This window comes from Peromyscus leucopus, chromosome 4 (assembly GCF_004664715.2).
Source record: "Peromyscus leucopus breed LL Stock chromosome 4, UCI_PerLeu_2.1, whole genome shotgun sequence".
NCBI classification, from domain to species: Eukaryota; Metazoa; Chordata; class Mammalia; order Rodentia; family Cricetidae; genus Peromyscus; species Peromyscus leucopus.
Window position 1 is genome coordinate 22,756,270 of NC_051066.1, and position 18,131 is coordinate 22,774,400.

At 34.3% G+C, this 18,131-nt stretch overlaps 1 protein-coding gene across 4 annotated transcripts in view; it reads right to left on the minus strand.

The window, feature by feature from the left end:
• The window catches only part of Gtdc1 (glycosyltransferase like domain containing 1), a 302,236-nt gene that overhangs the window by 281,496 nt on the left and 2,609 nt on the right, over nucleotides 1-18,131 (minus strand). For 3 of the 4 annotated variants that reach the window (XM_037204750.1, XM_028881497.2, XM_028881364.2), the window contains exon 2: nucleotides 4,318-4,449. The gene's annotated coding sequence lies outside the window, so the exon portion shown is untranslated. Of the gene's footprint in view, nucleotides 1-1,449; nucleotides 1,508-4,317; nucleotides 4,450-18,131 lie in introns of all 4 variants that reach the window. The other variant, XM_037204751.1, reaches the window with a different exon arrangement.

The window sequence follows — 18,131 nt, forward strand, 5'->3', positions numbered from 1 at the left end:
CTTACAGAGTAAGATTCAGGATAGCCAGGGCTACACAAAAAAACCCTGTCTCAAAAAATTTAAAAAAGAAAGAAGAAGGAGGGAGAAAAAGGGAGAAGGAGAAGGAGAAAGAGGAAGAGGAGAAGGAGGAAGTAGCAGCAGGCAACACCAACATCAGGAGAACAATATACCACCTAGAAGGCCTCAATTCTAAATTAAAAATAAGTGTTTGTGAACACTTCGTAAGTGTTAAGCTTAAACACAGTTTAAGCTCTAGACCTGAGTAAATGTGTGATTAATTCATGTGGCAATGAAAGCTGAATCACTACTTTTAAATATCTCAAAAGGCATATTATTAGCTACTCACTACTAAAAGAAAAAGAATCAAGCTATTAATAACAGTCTAGAAAAATAAACTCAAGATAGTTAAGATTAAAACTCTTATGTAAATAAAAAGCTATGCAAGTGGCTGTGTATAATTTCTAGAAAGTCTATTTTCTGTTTTCAGAGAAAGCACAAAAGACTTATAACCTGAAATACATTTACACCAAACAAAAGGTAAGGAGTGATAACTCAAAGTTTCCTGAATGCAGCAGCCATCACGGGACTGATCTATTCAGTAGCCCTTATCTGTTAATACTATTTCTTCATCAACTGGTTTCTCAAGGACATAGTCCCTTGACAAATATTTTGTTCAATAAAGTAGGAAAACTACAGCACACAATATTCTTTGCAAAAGTCATAGATTGGATCTTTATTCAAAATGAATTGTGGTGATTTGAATAGTGATGCCCTCCAAATACTCAGGTGCTTGAATTTCTGGTTATAGGGAGTGGCACAATTAGAAGGTGTGGCCTTGTTGTAGGAAGTATATAAGTGTGGAGGTAGGCTTTGAGATCTCCTTTGCTCAAGCTAAATCTCTGAAACTGTAAACCAACCCCAATTAGAAGATCTTTATAAGATCTGCTGTGGTGATGGTGTCTCTTCACAACAATAGAAACCCTAAGACAGTAATTTTCCATTTTGCGAACTGTAGTTTCAAATGAGGAAGGTTATTAGGTGTCAGGTAATTCCAACCCCCATTTCTATCATATATTTGATATATATATATATATATATATATATACACAGTCACATATAACCATATATAACCATGTAGAAAACTATTCCTAAGACTATAAACCCCTATCGAAGTAAATTATATTCCCATTCAACAAACCACCTAAATCATTTTAGAGAAACTGTAATTGAAACCCTAAAATGAACGGCATATTCTATGCTGTATTTTCTATAATAGCTACTCTATTGAGCACAGTAGACTCTTACCTTATTGTCATTCCCCTAGTTCAATGCTCTAATGCTCACTTCTCTTCATTATTTCTAGATTGTACTTCTAAGAAATGAATTTAAAATATAATATAAATTCAACATGTTTTCACAATATATGCTTGCCAACATGTATTACGTTACCTGTCTCAAGTCTTTCTACATCATAAACAAGCACAAGTGATGGAAAATTGTCAGTCATCTAAAAAGTAAATGAAAATAATCTGTATTTTTAAATGTAGATTTAATGAATGATACTACCTAATCTATTGACATGCAAGATTAGCTTTGAAATATTGTATCCTGTTACCAAAAAAATAAAAAAACCCACAATGAAAACTAATACAAAAGATTATAACTTTTTATTTAGCAAGACCACTCCTGAGCAATAACCTACAAAGTTATGAAGTCTCTTTATTGTAAACTTCCTTTCCTGGACTAAAAACGATCAAGAGGTCTGAAGTGATTAAATCAGAGCTTAAGAGCTCTTACTGCACTTTTCAAAGGACCTGGGTTCCATTCCCAGCTTCCACAAATGCCTGTAACCTGATTTTCATGGAATTCAATGCCCTTCAGCCTCCACCAACACCTGCACTCACATAGTACACAGAAAGCCAGGCAAACACATAGACATACACATAAAAAAAAAAATTAAGAAAATAAGTCAAAAGGGATGGAGAGAATGTTCAGCGATTAAGTGCACTGACTGTTCTTCCAGAGAACCTAAGTTCAATTCCCAACACCCACATGGCAACATATGACTGTCTATAGCTTCAGTTCTAGGGGACATCACACCCTGACACAGACATACATGCAGACAAAACACAAATGCACATAAAATAAAAAAAATAAATCAAGATATTCAAGATGAAGGATTTCAAAATTAAATGATTATTGAGAGAAAATCATGTTGAGGTATACTAAGTGTAACTGAAAGTAAGCATTGGAAAAGTGTATTAAGAAATGAGATATACCATCAAATCCAGAGTAAGAGTACACAAACAGAGAGAAAGAGAAAAAAATTATCCGCTTATTATATTCTAGAATTATAAGTCATTTTGTCTCTCTTTCTGTTTCATTTTATTTCTAAAGTTGAAGTTAAAAGAAACTACATTTTTTGTTAAGTTTAGGAAAGAAAGCCAAGTTCTTTGAAATAACAAACTACTTCCCAATAACTGAAAGTTTGCTCCCCTCCAGGAGCTTACAAAGGGTTTCTGAAATTATTGTAACTATTATTATTATGAAGAAACATACTTCAATCAACAAGAGTTAAAAACTAATGATGCTATCTATAGCATTCACAACTGTAATTTGGGTTTGCAAATACTACTTGTCAGGTGCACGAACTAAAAGCAACTCTTAGTGAATTTTAAAATGCACTTGAGTTATTAAATAACTATAAACAGATCAAGATCATTATATAATCAAAGATTAAATCTATATTTAGGCCAAGTATGTTAGGAAATAAAACTATTGTACTGATACTTGATAATTATCAGCAGGAAAAAAAGGACTGTAACAGAGTATGGAGGTTTAAGCAAAATGTTGAAATTAATTTATGCTACAAATAACTAAGCATGGATCTTAAAAGACGGGAAAATATTTAATCAAGATGATAAAAATTGAAAAGAAGTTCTAGTTTCATACTTAATTTCTAAAGTGTCTTGAATTGAGAAAGCAAAAACAATAAAAATATTCCTACATAATCATACACATATATTACACATGGTAACAAATGAAAGGGATAAGGAGAATATTTAATAAAGAAAGCTTTGCAATGTTAAGAGTGCCCCTTCTCATAACCGCTCAGATTTTCCTATGTTAATATACACATAATATACACACAGAAACACTCTCAATAAAACATTACCTAGTATCAACAAAGACTTAGCAGACAAATATTTTAGTGTAACCTGAAAATTCTGGTATATTTTACCATTTAAAAAGTGTTTTATTTTCTAATAAATAGAGAAATTTGTTCCTGGAAATGTTTTGCAATGCAACCATTTCATCACACTTTAAAACAAAACCTAAAATACAAGAAAAAAACAGAAACTATCACAAAATGTTTATGAATAATTAATTCTCCAGAGAACACAAAAATAACTAATAAAAATAACAAGTATGTTAATAATAAAAACAAAGACAAATCTATTTCAGATATTCATATGGGCATTAAAAATCTAACTATCAGTACATAACATTCTATACCACAAAGTAAGCATGAACTTAGTTGAAAAAACAAACTGTGATCTTTGAAAAATGTTGTGTGACATCTTTATCTTTATGACCAATGTGGTGACACTCTGTCCCTGAAAAGATCATCTCCAACATTAATACTCTGACCTCTAAAAAAACTAATATATAAAGTTTATAGTGAGAAAAAAATACATGATTTTATGGGTTTCCAAGAGGGAATTCTTATGTCACTAAGAGCCATGTAATAATATTGATTTTTTTTACTGCCAAATTACAGTCTTCAGAATTCTAGAAAAATAATCAAGGCAGATTTTCATCATAACTACGATGAAAAAAAGACTTAACTACATTATAAAAAGCAAGGAATCTCTTTACAAATTTTGAGCACAAAAATGAAATAATATTAAAATTCAGGTTACCTTTAAAGTATTCAGTATCCTAAAACTGACCTTGTAAACTGGGTCAGATTGACACTTATTCTGATTTACCTTTATTTTCTAAGAGCAGAAATGATATGAGAGCATAAAACTCAGCAATAACTCCATCACCTTTTAGATAAGCCTGCCAAGAAATACTTCCTGTCAATTTCAGCTGATCTTTACCCATCATCCCAATCAGTGAATACTTATTGTGCCTACAGTCTGGGCATCATTATTTCAGGTTTGGGAGATAAATTAGTTGACAGCACAAATAGTCTTCTTTTCAAAAACAACTTCAAATAAATATGCCAAATAGGAAAATACAGAATACTAGATGACAATGGTTAATAAAGGTTAAAATGAAGTAGATATCTTGTATAAGGCTGTCACAAACCTTTTACTGATGATGTGATGACCTCTAAACATAAACCAGAAGAGATGGAAAGAGATCTGTGGATAGGGATCTAAGTCTTTTCATCACCCTGAAGCCAAATACACTCTTCAGAGAGCAGGAAGGTCTGTGTGACTGAAAAACATGAGCAAATTTATTCTATTTATCAAACATTTATTGATTAAGTTCTAAAAGTTATACTAAATGTTTTGTTATAATTAGATGATAGAAATATACTCACTGGCCTCAGATGTACATATGCTTACAATACAGAATGATAAATATCGTAAGGCAATTGAGCTGGCTCTTAAAGAGAGACCAATAGTAAGTTCTTCCAAAAGAAATAAAGAGCCCAGAAAATCAAAGGAAGATGATATCTACAAAAATCAGTGTAGCAGTTCCTCAGAAAGTTAGAAATAGATCTACCACATGACCTAACAACAGCACTTCTGGGCATATACCCAAGAAACTCAATTTCATACTCCAGAAACACTCATCCATGTTCAGTGCTGTTCTGTCCATTATTTAGAAGGGTATGGAAACTGCCTACATGTCCATCAATTGATGAATGGGTATCGAAAATGTGGTACCTATACACAATGGAATTTATTCAGTTGTAAAAAACATAAAGAAATTATGAAATATGCAGGTAAATTGGTTAGAGGCAAAAAAAAAAAAAAAAAAAACCAACAACAACCATACAGAGTAAGGCTACTAAGGCATAGAAAAACAAAAACTACATGTTCTCACTGATGTGTGGGTCTAAGTATAAAATATTTAGATTTGTGTGTTTAATTTGGAGGACCTACAGAATCCAGGAAGTTGGAAGGGGGTCAGTGGAAAAGAAGAAGAAAAATCTTAAGAGATGAGAGGGACAGTAGAATGCAGGTATATGAAGGGGAAAGAAGGAATGATAAGAATAGAGGTTCAAGTTGGTAAATTGGGAAACGGATGGTTCCATAGGGTAGAAGATGCAAGGAGAGGGGTAACTAACTCTAATGATACATCCAAATGGTCACAGGTACACCTACTATTTTATAGTCTTTGTGTGTCTCTGTGTGTGTGCACGCAAGCGTGTGATAAGAACTACCCTATACATACGCTTATGCTCATCTCAGAAGCCATAGGTTGCCAAATGAAAAGTCCAGAGTCAAGTGGAAGAACGCCTCTAGATGGTTCCTAAATATTCACAAAACAATAAAGGCTATTGTTATTGTTCTTGGTTTTCCATTAGAACCTAATGGAAAGAACTTACTACTGAAGATACTACACACATTGGTCACAGGATATAGAGAAGGCAAGTTGGTACTGATGAAAAGCTTCCTCCCAGTTGACTAACTTTCAGAGCACTAGAAGGAGCTAGTCAGGCTGCTAGGGAAAAACAGCTTCAAACCCTGTAAAATACAATAATGACTAGGGTAGCAAGATATACCCATGGGTGCAGTAATGCCATGAATTAGGGGGTAATTCACCACTTTCTGGTTGGTTTTAAGGCTCACTCTACAAGAAACATATGCCTGCACTGCAAATCTGGCCAAGAACACAAAGCTGGGGAGCTCACAGGCACCAGGCATGAACATAACTAGTATAATTTTACTTAATGAACATAGTATCAAATTGCCCTCTAAATTTTAATCTCTCTACTCATTGATTAGTGCCACTTTCAGACCTCTTTGTGCAGCAGAGGGCAGTTAATGTAAAAACTCACAACTGGTCAAAGTACAGAGGGTAAGTAACTGGGGAGTACTCAGCCACAAATGGAACATCTATATCAACTTTCTCCCAGGCTCAGCAATTATCACAAAAGAGGAGACATAAAGATTGTAAGAAATAGCAGTCCAGGAGGATGGGAGCAAAAAGTATCTTGGGAACATAACAAGACTACTTCAAGCACAAACACACAGTGGCTATGGTTGCCTGCACAAGATCTGAAAAAGATCAAGCCAGTTAACACTCTAGCATGAATAAAGAAAAAGAAAGAAAAAACTGAAAAATTCCTAGAATTAAATAAAAGTAAAAATATAATACACCAAAATGTATGAGATATGACAAAGACAGTCCTAGGAGCTCTATCAATCCAAGTCTAAGTGCCTCCATCAGAAAAATCAAAGTAAACTCAAGTAAACAATTTACTGACGTACCTAGGAACATTAGGTAAAAAGGACAAACAAAATCCAAAAACGGTAAGCAGGGAGAAATCATCAAGTCAGAAAAGATATTAATGAAACAGAAACAACAACAAACAATATAAAGATTCAATTAAATGAAGAGTTGGTTCTTTAAAGTGATTAACAAGATTGACAACCCTTTAGCCAAATTAACCAAGAGAAAGGATCCAAATTAATAAAATGAGAGAACAAGGAAAGAGAATAGACACTAATGAAATCCAGAGAGTCATTAGGATATACTTCAAGCACCTATATTTCACCATATTGGAAAAACGTGCAAGAAACCATCAATGTCTTAATCCATATGATTAAGTTGTTTGAATAAGAATGTCACCCACAGGCCCTGATATTTGAACACTTAGTTCCCAGCTGATAACACTATCTGGGAAGATTAAGGAGGTATAGCCTTGCTGGAAGGACTACATTACTGGAAGCAGAAGTTAAGATTAAAAGCTGAATCAGATCTGAAAACTTCCTCTGTGCTGTCTGAATTTCATAGCGCCAGATGCGTTATATAAGCCAGTGAGATTAAAAAGCATCAGTGGTATCATTTAGTAGCAAATCTGGCATGCTACAATACCAACCTCACAGAAAAGATATGCCCACTACAGCAATAGTAGCATAAAAGTTATGGTGGTAAACCAACCATTTTTGGACTAGATATGAGACCTGCTCAACAGGATGGAAATTCAGGCTTGGTCATAGCCCTAGGGAGAAATCATCTGCTATTGTCCTGCTGAATGGATATTCTGTCAAACTGCCTTCTTAATATTTGTTTAGACACATAGATTCATGTTGCTCTCAACCTTAGTCAGAGAAGCTTCTCTCTACAATCATCAGCAGTTATTTCAGAGAATTAGAATTGGTCCATGCTGAGAATATGTGACTATTGATTACTGAACCCTAAATGGAGTAACTATATCAGCCCTTAACTCAAGCTCAAAACACATGGCAGAAAAAATATAAAAGCTAGAGGATTAAAATGCCTGAGATGCCATCTTCTGAACATGGCATGGCCATTTCATTCAGGAACTAACTCTAGCTATAGTTATCTACACAAGAACTGTATCAGATCACAACAATAAGATCAGCCAACATTGTACCATGCAGCACTGACTGGTTTCAATGGGTTACAAAAAAGGAGGAAAGAAAAGGGAAAAAGAAAGGACATCAAGAGGGAAGAGGGATGGGCTAAGGGTGCCTGAGGGAGGAAGGAGAAGTTCAAAGAGAAGATGACTAAGATACAGTGTTTACATGTGTGAAATTTCCATGAATAAATTTTAAAGATTCTATTAAAAATCATAATTAAATTTAAGTTAATATTTTGTCACAGAACTTCACCAATTAAAGGTATTACTATATCCTTTAGATGTGTGAGTGATTAATAGCAATAATATTAAGCATTATATTTCTTACATATCCATTCAAACACTTATTGTTAGAGTTCACACCAATTTACTCAGTTCTAGTTTTTCTCTTCAGAGAACTATCACATTAAAACATAAACACTATGTATTCAAAAAGAAACCAATAGGAAGTGTCTACATAAACAAAGTACCCAGTGAGTTCAAAGATGCAAGCAACTAACTATACAAAGGACTGAGTAAGTACAATCAGATAACTTTAACACAGCTTATTCAAATTCTCACTATGCCAGTGTTCCTCCAAAATAAAGTCTAAAAAAACTAAAATACTATTTTTAGCATTCTGAAGGTAGTTACATGACATGGCTTGTGTCACATATGCAAATCTCTATGAGCAAGTATGCCTTTCTAAAAGGAGTACACTCAAGCAAGAAGCTTTCTAGCATTTCCTTTGTTATTCTTTCTGCTTGCAAGGTAACACAGTTTCAATGGTGGAAGTCAACAGGAAAATAAAAGCAAAATTCACCACTAGAGCTCAAGGGGGAAAAAAGTGGTTACCTTGATTCCTGATTATATCAGTTGCTTATGAACTTTTATAGAAGCCTTGGGACTTCCTATGAGACAAATAAAACCCTTACTCAAATATTTGCTGTTGTTAAGATTGTTTTTTACTGGAGCCAGGGGGCTTTTACCATTCAAAACGCAATATAAGAAGTGAGATTGAAGCTCAGGGAGGTGGCACATGCCTTTATTTCCAGCAAAGGCAGAGGTAGGTGGATCTCTGTGAGTTTGAGTCCACACTGGTCTACAGAGCTAGTTCTAGGAAAGCCAAGGCTACCAAAGAAACCATGTCTAAATAAAATAAGATAAAATAAAAATGATAACAAAAACAAACAAACAAAAGGGTAAAAATGAAGTTTGATTATCCAAAACTCTTTCTGACTTAAGAATGATCTACTCCTTCTTTGGATATAAGAAATAAAAATATTTCTAAATTTATATTCACATACTTTTCAGTCACCTGGACTACTTTAATATATGTCAAATTCCTACATACAGACTGTATGTTCTATACTCATTATAAGATATTTTCTTTCTTTTCTTAATTAGACCTTCAATTCCCAAAATTTTCAAAAGCATTTTAAAGTATGGAATATATCATTCATGTATGTAACACACACACATAATAGGTGACAATGAGGAAAAGGGGGGAAAGGAAGGAAAATGAAGAGAGAGAAAGGAGGAGGAAGCAAGCATTTTAAAGTATAAACTGGTTTTCAATTACTTGGACATGTTATAAAGAAGGTTCTGTATACTCATATATACAGTATAGTTTTAAAACTGAGAATATTCATTTTATACACATATACCTTTGAAATCAGTAATTCAGCTGTTAAATTTTTCCAGCTTTAAAAATATCCCAAATATTTTGTATACTACTTCCCACCAGAGATATATTAATGTTGTAGTTGATCTATGTCTTATCCTAGAAAGTGCTCTTAATAATCTCCTTATATAAATATTCTCTCTCACACACACATACACATATTCTTCTTAAACAAATTTTAAGTAAGTACTTTTCTTGAAATATTTTTATGGTAGAGTGCTTAAATGAATTGTTAATCTCAATTACCAATAACTCCATACATGATATTTACTTTTTCTACCTTTTTTTATTCAAAATTATTTCACTGTGGCCATTCAAAGGAAAATTACACATTCAAAAAACATGTGAGTTCCTCTCAGTTACCCTTTCAGTGATTGAGGATAATAATAGAGTAAAAACTCACATTCTTCACAGCCTCTCTTTTCTTTTTCCCCCATTTGGTAAAATTTCAACTTCAAATCTCCAGAGCCAAAAAGCAGTGGGTAACATCTAATGCTCTCTAACAGCGGCTTAGTTTTAGGGACATAAAGTGGAGTCAGGGCAATGTGCTTACTCCAGTTTACAAAGAATCAGCATATGGAACAAACAGGATCTGACTGTATTTCCCTAAAGTAAAATTATAGAAACACAGTAAGTTAGAGAGATGGGAAGTAAAAGAAAAATGAAATGTTTTAACTATCTCTAAATATGGGGAATGGCTAAAGGAGAAATTACTTAAAGTTATCTAGTCCTACATTCTCACAGAAAAAAAGTGGGGTATACACAAGCATAAACTACTTTACTCCTCAGCATTGTTTGTGAGGACCAGGCTTCCTCTGTGTGACAAACTAAAGCTAGAGTCTTTTCTTCCTGAGACCCCAAGAACAGAAAAAAAGATAATAATCACAGTAAGATAACCAAAGTTGTATTCTTTCAAAACAGGTATTCAAGGATAATCTACAAAGATACATAAAATCTCAAAAGAATAACCAGAGAATATTCACCTATGTTTGGAAGAGCTCCTCACCTTCAGTTTCATCTTCTATTTTCTCTTTTAAAACAATTCTAGAATCCTTGTATGATATTCAATCCCTCCTCTAAGGCCTACTTTTATTTGGTTATCTTTTTGGAGGTGTGCACTAAAGACAGAGTTTACAATTAATTGAACAGACAGCATACAAAAGGCTTTAGAACTATACCATATGGTCAGGGAAGAGGACAATCTGGACAATCCCCATTTCAATCTGCAAGCCTGCTCAAATCTATAACACTGAAAAAAAATAGTAAGATGGAAATGTAAAGGCAGAAATACTGTAATTTCATCATTATCATGCAAGCATGCTTTGGAAATTTTATTGATAAAATATAATAAGCATCTGCTTTAATTTGTATTCTGAGATTTAGGATACAACACCCATACATATAAACCAAGGCCACTATTCAAAAGAAACAGTATTACAGCAGGGTATGTGTGGGTATTCAGCTTATGCTTTGGAAATTTAAGGGAAAAAAACCCACACTTTTAAAGAGGCACACTGGCAGGAGCTGATGTATCAGATGACACATTCTTGGAAATCAAATAAAAGCAATAGGGAAATACCCATTGTTACATGGTGAAGGCCTAATCACATGAACACAGCTGGAACCAATGTAGATCATTCATTAATAAAATTGTATTGTAGTCACCACTTTTTGATGCATTTCAATTGCTGTTATAGCCAAATCCCAGAGTTTCTTTGTTTGGTGTTGGTAAGATTGTTTTAATAGGAAATGTGAGAAGATTTAGGACAAGGATTTTTTTTAATGTTCTAATACTAAAACTGAGAGTTGCTCAAAAATCTAAATGTCATCTTACCTTGCATATATTAGCAGCAGTTTAAAATATGCAGTGTAAGCCTGAAAGGGGGAACTCATATGGTATTATAGACAAAAAAGTGAGCAGTGTGAGATGTCACAGAAAACATGAAATACTCGTGAAAGTATTTTATAACATCGGATACAGGAGAATAAATGTATCAAAAATTAGATAAATAGGAATCTAAAAATATTCTCTTGTAAAACAGTCTCTACTGAAATTTGACAATGACCTACACACCCTGTATGTGCCTAAAGAAAAAATATGCATGTTTTGGAACACATAATTTACAAATCATGATTTGGTGTTTTAGTATAATACACTAAACCATCTACTAAAAAAGTTGTGTTTGAAGTTATACTGATTTTGCCGGGCGGTGGTGGCGCACACCTTTAATCCCAGCACTTGGGAGGCAGAGGCAGGCGGATCTCGGTGAGTTCGAGGCCAGCCTGGGCTACCAAGTGAGTTCCAGGAAAGGCGCAAAGCTACATAGAGAAACCCTGTCTCGAAAAACCAAAAAAAAAAAAAAAAACAAAAAAAAAAAAAAAAAAAAAAAAAAAAAAAAAAGTGAAGTTATACTGATTTTGCAAATGAAATAAATCACTAGTTATAATTGAAAATTTAATACATGGCATAATAAGTTAAAAATTAAAAAGCAATATTCATCTCATTGTGTGTTATCTAACAAATTTCCCATGTTTCCACAGATAGAAATTTAAAGTATAATTTTTGAAAACCATATATCAAACTAAAATAGTTCTTAATACATATTCTGAACTAAACAAAATAATAGAGTTTACTGTCTACAATGAAAACTTTGGTAATACTGATCAAAAGTTGTTTACATTTTACAATTCCTAATATATGGTATTTCTCCTATGTATCTATGTGTGTATTTCCTAAGTTAATAAAGTCTTATCACAGGAAAAAAAATGGAGCATTTAAATAAAACTATCTTTAAAGTAAGTAAATAATATTTACTCTATAGTAGTATCAAATCTATCCAATTATACTATCATCAAACCTTGGCACTAGGAATTCAAGACAAAACTATTAAGAATTTAAACTAGACCAAAGGAATAAAGTTTTAATTGTGTTCCTTCTGATACTGCCATAATCAGAAGGTTAAAATTAGCCTAAATATTCAATCCATGAAAATTGGCAAGCAACTCAGTACTTTTCTGTACTTCCTAAAGGAAAAAAAAGGGGTAATCTTAAGAGAAAACCCGGGGAGAGCAGCAATTGTAGTAAGTAGTACATAAGCACTGAACATAAAAAGCAATTTGAATATTTGTTTGTTTTGCTAAAGTAATGAGGCAATGTGTTGCTGAACCTGTCTTGAATGAGGGAAAATAACAGGTGAGTTTATTTAATGCATAATTCTAATCTACCCGTTTACTCAAACGCTTTCATTGATTTTTAAATACTTCATAAATAAAAAATACATCCTAGGGAAAAAAATGTTAGCTATCACAATCATCTTAATGAATGCATGTAGATACAGTTTCCTATACACACAGCATTTAAAAATGCTTATTTAACAACTCTAGCACAAATCACCATTTACTTTCTCTTTGGTCACATATATTATGCTGTTACAAGAATAGATTAGTTTTTCCTCACAAAGAAATATTTTAAATAAAAATCAGTCAAAATAATATCAACCTCATCTTCAAAAACAATCTCTTTATACTTACATTGGTCATAAAACACTAATATTTAAAATACAATTTGAAGGCATGCCATTTTATTACTATAAAAGAAAATTAATTCATACTTTGAGGAAATTCCTCAAACTTTCATAAATTTCTTACTCAAAATTACTCTTTCACAAAATTCTTACTCCCTGCTTATAACAGCTCCTTTGAAAACTCCTAATGCCATATTTTCACACTTCGAACAGTAAGTTACCAACTTCAATTTCACGAGAGCTGGAAAAGTTTTAAAGAAGTTCTGTTTTGCCTTGCATTTGATTTGAAAGGAATTAAATATACATCCTTTAATTTTATGAAAATTCATTGCTGTACCTATTAACCTATCAAACATTCTAAAAATGACAAATTTCAAGAAGATATGAACTGACCCTGAGTTTCAGATAAAAACAGGAAGCGGTTGCAGACTTCTGGTCTAAACGGGGCATATTATGGCCCACTCCATGAGATGGAACCCACACCTGTCTCTATTAAAAGGAACAAGAACCTGTGGCTAGATAGGTCAAAGGCTCTAGGAGAGAACCTAATATTATTCTGCTAGATGGACATAGTATTAAAACAATTATCAGGGCATTTCTCAGGCCTCATCACAGATGCTTCTCCTGGCAGTAATGGCAATTAACAAGAGACCCTCGACTGATCAGCATACAGAGAAGAGGAGACTGTAGAGTACCCAACTGTAGATGAGACAGACATATCACACTCTGATCTCCAAGGGCCAGGGTTTCAGAAAAGGGGACAGAGATTTTAAGAGACAGCGGTAGTGAATAACATAAAGGAAGCAGTGCTCTCTGAACACAACAGAGCAGTTGCAGGTATGAACTCACATTGATTATGCAACATGCACAAAAGTTGCACAAGTGTACTACAAATTGAACCATAAACAAAATCTCCAAAAAGCTGACAAAGAAAAATTCAATATAAGTCCCTCTAAGAAACAATACCATTTATTTACTCAATGTGGAAATTGTACAGAGGAAGGGTACTTCCATTTCAAACACACACACACACACACACACACACACACACACACACACACACTACACCAAACACATTACACAATGGTGGTCTACAAGAAAAAAATGGTGTAAGAAAGAAAGATCAAGACTGCTTTCCTTCCTTCAGTGCTCTAGTGAGGGTTAACCCTCTGCCTCACAAAAGCCATGAAACCTGCTGGCTACAAGCCTGTATCAGTGCCAAACTACTTGTTATTTCTTGCTAGACTCCCTCAATTGACACAGTATAGGACTGTCATTCTGATACACATTAAGAACAGAGCAATTTAGCATGGGGTGGTTCTTGGGCTTTTTTTTGGGGGGGGGTGCTTGTCCCTTTAAAGTCAGGTCAGCATTTTGTTTTTCTTTGATAGGCACTGAAAAGACACAAGAAACAAGAGCTACACTGAAGAATGGATCAGCTGCCTAATAAAACCAAAGAGGAATACAACACTGCTGACAGTTTAGAAGACATATGAAAAACTAATCTTTTCTTTTTTGACTTAGACTTACAAAGTTCTAAGTATTTAACTATCTGCTTAAGGAATAGAGAACAAGAAACACATTATTCATATCACATAGTGATATGTAAAATCTGATCATAGGAAAGTCAACTGTAAAATACAGAAAACTGGTATTAATATTTTTAGGAAACCTAACAGAATGAATTGTTTCAGCTGCTAGTCTAACCTTAAACTCTCCAGAATTAAATAATATGGAGAAAATGTTTTATTAGATTCTGAATATTTTATGTCTTCACAAGGAAAGAGGGTAAAAAAATGATTTTTAAAATGTGCTTGAAGAATTAAAACACCAATCATCTAGAAAGTTGTCACAGACTCAAACAGGAAAACCTTCTCGGCTATCCTATTCAAATCTGTACTAGCAGCAAAGCTAATAGAAATGAGAAGGCCAAGTATGTGCTGTTTCAACCTTCAACTAAATATTACTATCTGAATTGGTGACTAAAAACACCAATAAGCCATTATCTCCTAGAGTATGACCTTTTCCTCTCTAATGTACAAGGGAAGTAGGGATGGAGATCCATTTTCTACACACCAATTGACAAGAAAGAATGAACTGTGACAAGCCCAGATCCCATGCTGGCATACTTTACACTAAGCTCAGCATCATCTAGAAGCAGTATGCTTCTCCCTGCCAATCAGGGCTGGGGAAGTTGTATAACTAACAGTGTTGATAAATAGTACCAAAGGTCTTCTAGCTGCTTCTCCCTGCATATCTCTATTGGATCTGCTGTTAAACAAAGATCAGTGACTGTCACAGAAATAGCAAGAACTAAAAGCACTTGCCTCAGATGTCACATATGGAAACATGAAACATTTACCACCTGAGCCTATGTAATTTCCAACAAAATGATCTCCTGCCCAGTTTTGTTCATGACCACAGGATCTGACAGCAAGTTCTGATCAGTTGTATAGAAAGGTGGAGAGGGAATAAAAACATGGAGAAGAAACCAAGTGAGTACATGACCAAACTTCAAACAATAGCCATGGGTCTCCTAACTCAGATTAGGGCACAGACACAATACTATAGGATGACAGCTAAGTTAAAGGATTCTGGTACAATGGTTTACTTTGGGTGGCATGGGTAATCTGCCATGTTATTAAGAATGCACTAATTTGCTCCTCAGTCTTCTTTTACAATTTCTTTCTTTCCTCTAGCACATACTGCTGGTGCTATTGCTGGGTGATAGATTGAAAACTGAAGGTCAGGCATGCAGGTACTACCAAAATGGTCTAAATAATGATATCTGACTGGCTTTAATTCAACTAAGAATATATCAAAAACAAAAGGCTAATGGAATAAAAGGTATAGAAGAAACCAGGGAATAGGATGTTTTTGTCTGTTCATTCATGGAACAGATGAAATTGGAGAGGGGAGGTGTCCTGGAAAAAGCAGCCAAGCTAACTCAATTATAAAGAAAGATTTAAGATGTTAAATGTGTATAACTTGGCTGACAATCAAGAAACAATATGAGAGCTGTCCACAACTCTCCAAACCATATACATAAAAAGAAGAGTGAGGCATTTCCATCTACGATAGAAGTGTGACTAAATGAAATAATAATGAGCTAAAATAGAAATAAAGAAACATGACCTCAAGAAACAGGGAAATGCTGGGCCATGAAAGAACACTCCTTTAATCCCCAGAACTCAGGAGGCAGAAACAGAAGGATCTCTATGAGTTAGAGGTTAGCCTGGTCTGTATGTCAAATTTTGGGATAGGTGGGGCTTCAAAAAGAAACCGGGAGGGGGTTATGAAGTAACAGATAGATAGGAGAGGGGAGGGGATGGGAGATGACAGAAGGGGAGGGGAGGAGATGGGAGGGGAGTAACATCCTAGTAAAATTAGAAAAGATTACTTCTCTCTAGAAATACTGGCCATCCTATTAGTCACACTACAATAAGTAGCACATGACAGGGAATGCTACATACTGCTGGAGGACTGGATTGGGTGGGATTTATTTAAATGGAAAGAAAGGAACAAACATCTGTTTACCCCAAGGAGGTGAAAACAAAGTAATGATTCCACCAAACTCTAGCTTGGTGAACCAATGAGTCTAATTGGGGTTATTTATTGGAGCACAGGAAAAAGATTACTTAGAGTAATATGGAGAATCTATAGGCAGATAGACTGGTAACTCAAGAAAAGTCCTCCACCATCATCACCACCACCACCAACAACTGCTAACCACTATCTTCAAGGAGAGGAGGAACCTCACATGCTGCCTAGTGAACACTCCTGAGACACTCCTGCACCCCTCCATATAAGCTATTTCTGAGACACCCTGTGCCTGTTGTACATCATTTACGTTGCTGCCTCCACTTTCTCTCCAAGAGAAAATCTTGGTAGGGTATCCTATGGGGCATTCTAGCTACTCTAATTTCAGGACATTCTGATTTCTGATTTCAATGGTCACGTCTTCCAGGAAGACTGTTCTATAAATCCCCTTTGCTCACCTGATGATCCAGAAGTACTAATATCTGATCTGGCTTAATACAAAGGTACCTGCAAGATCACAAAGATTAGACTGTTGACTTCAAATTAAATCCAATGTGAATTCTGAATTCTGACATGGACCAGAACTTCTGTACATAAGATAAATCCAGTTCTTGGGTACTCTTAAGATGGCATGTGCTTAGTGAGCTTTTAGTTATTTTTAATTAATTAGAACTTACTTGTTCAGTCTCTCCATGGATTTTCCAATTCAACTATAATTATAAAATAATAATTTAGATTGAGGTCATTAGCTTGATTGAAGTTTATATACTCCTGAATGTATAAAATTTAGTTGGTTTATGTAAACAGATATCTCTAGAGAAAAAGCCAAGTTTGTCAGATTTATAAGCAGCTTCATAATCTTAAAAAGTAAAGCTAAAACAAAAACTGTCAAGAACTTCTGCTGAGAACTGAAAAGTCTGGAAGTAAATTTGGAAACAAATGAATAATCAGTTCAAGTCTGAGGTTTTCAACCCAGGAAAACAATAGTGCACAGAGACTTGCTGATACAGGGTGGATACTTTAACAACACTATTCTCTGGGAAATGGAAACCATCATTGCAATAAAATGATTCTATGTTCCCTATAAAGCATGTACAGTCTTGAAGAGAACTAAAATGTTACCATATACCCAAGAGTGGGTACCAAGACTGTTTCTGCTGTGACTATATTTTAGTCAGGATCCTGAGGTATACCAACACCAACAAAGGAATATTAAAATAGAAACTCACCCAAGAAGGACCATATGACAAAAATGAGTATAGCAAAACAGGAAGGGCAATGAAAGCAATAGGAAATATAGTTTGTAAACAGTTTACATAACACAAAATTATAGGACTAGCTAATAAAGACATCTCCTAAAAGAATAATCTTAAACAGTAATAGAAGTCAGAATAAACTGCATAAAAAAAAATCAGACTGGAGAAGGCCCAAAACATCTTCTTTGAAGAAAACAGCAAAGAATTCATAGCCACATAGAATTTTCTAAACTGGGACATGAGGAAGGGAGGAAAGGAGGTAGTAAAGGAAGGATTTCAAAAGGCAGAAATAAAACAAAAGGGAAACATACACTTTCTAGAAAAGCTTAACATACAATCAAAATCACATTTCAGTACAATTAGAATACCACCACACTGTAGGTTTTTAATAAAATGAAATAACTTATCCAAATTCTTGTCATTTGATATTAAAATAGTATCACATGATTCTCTTGGCTTGTACTGTTCCCAGGTTCTGAAAAGTAAACAATGTAGCACATTTACTTATGTAGTATTGCTTAAGTTATAAAGGCTGTCTGTAATGCAAACAAGTTTTTCCTTCAACTCATAACACATTA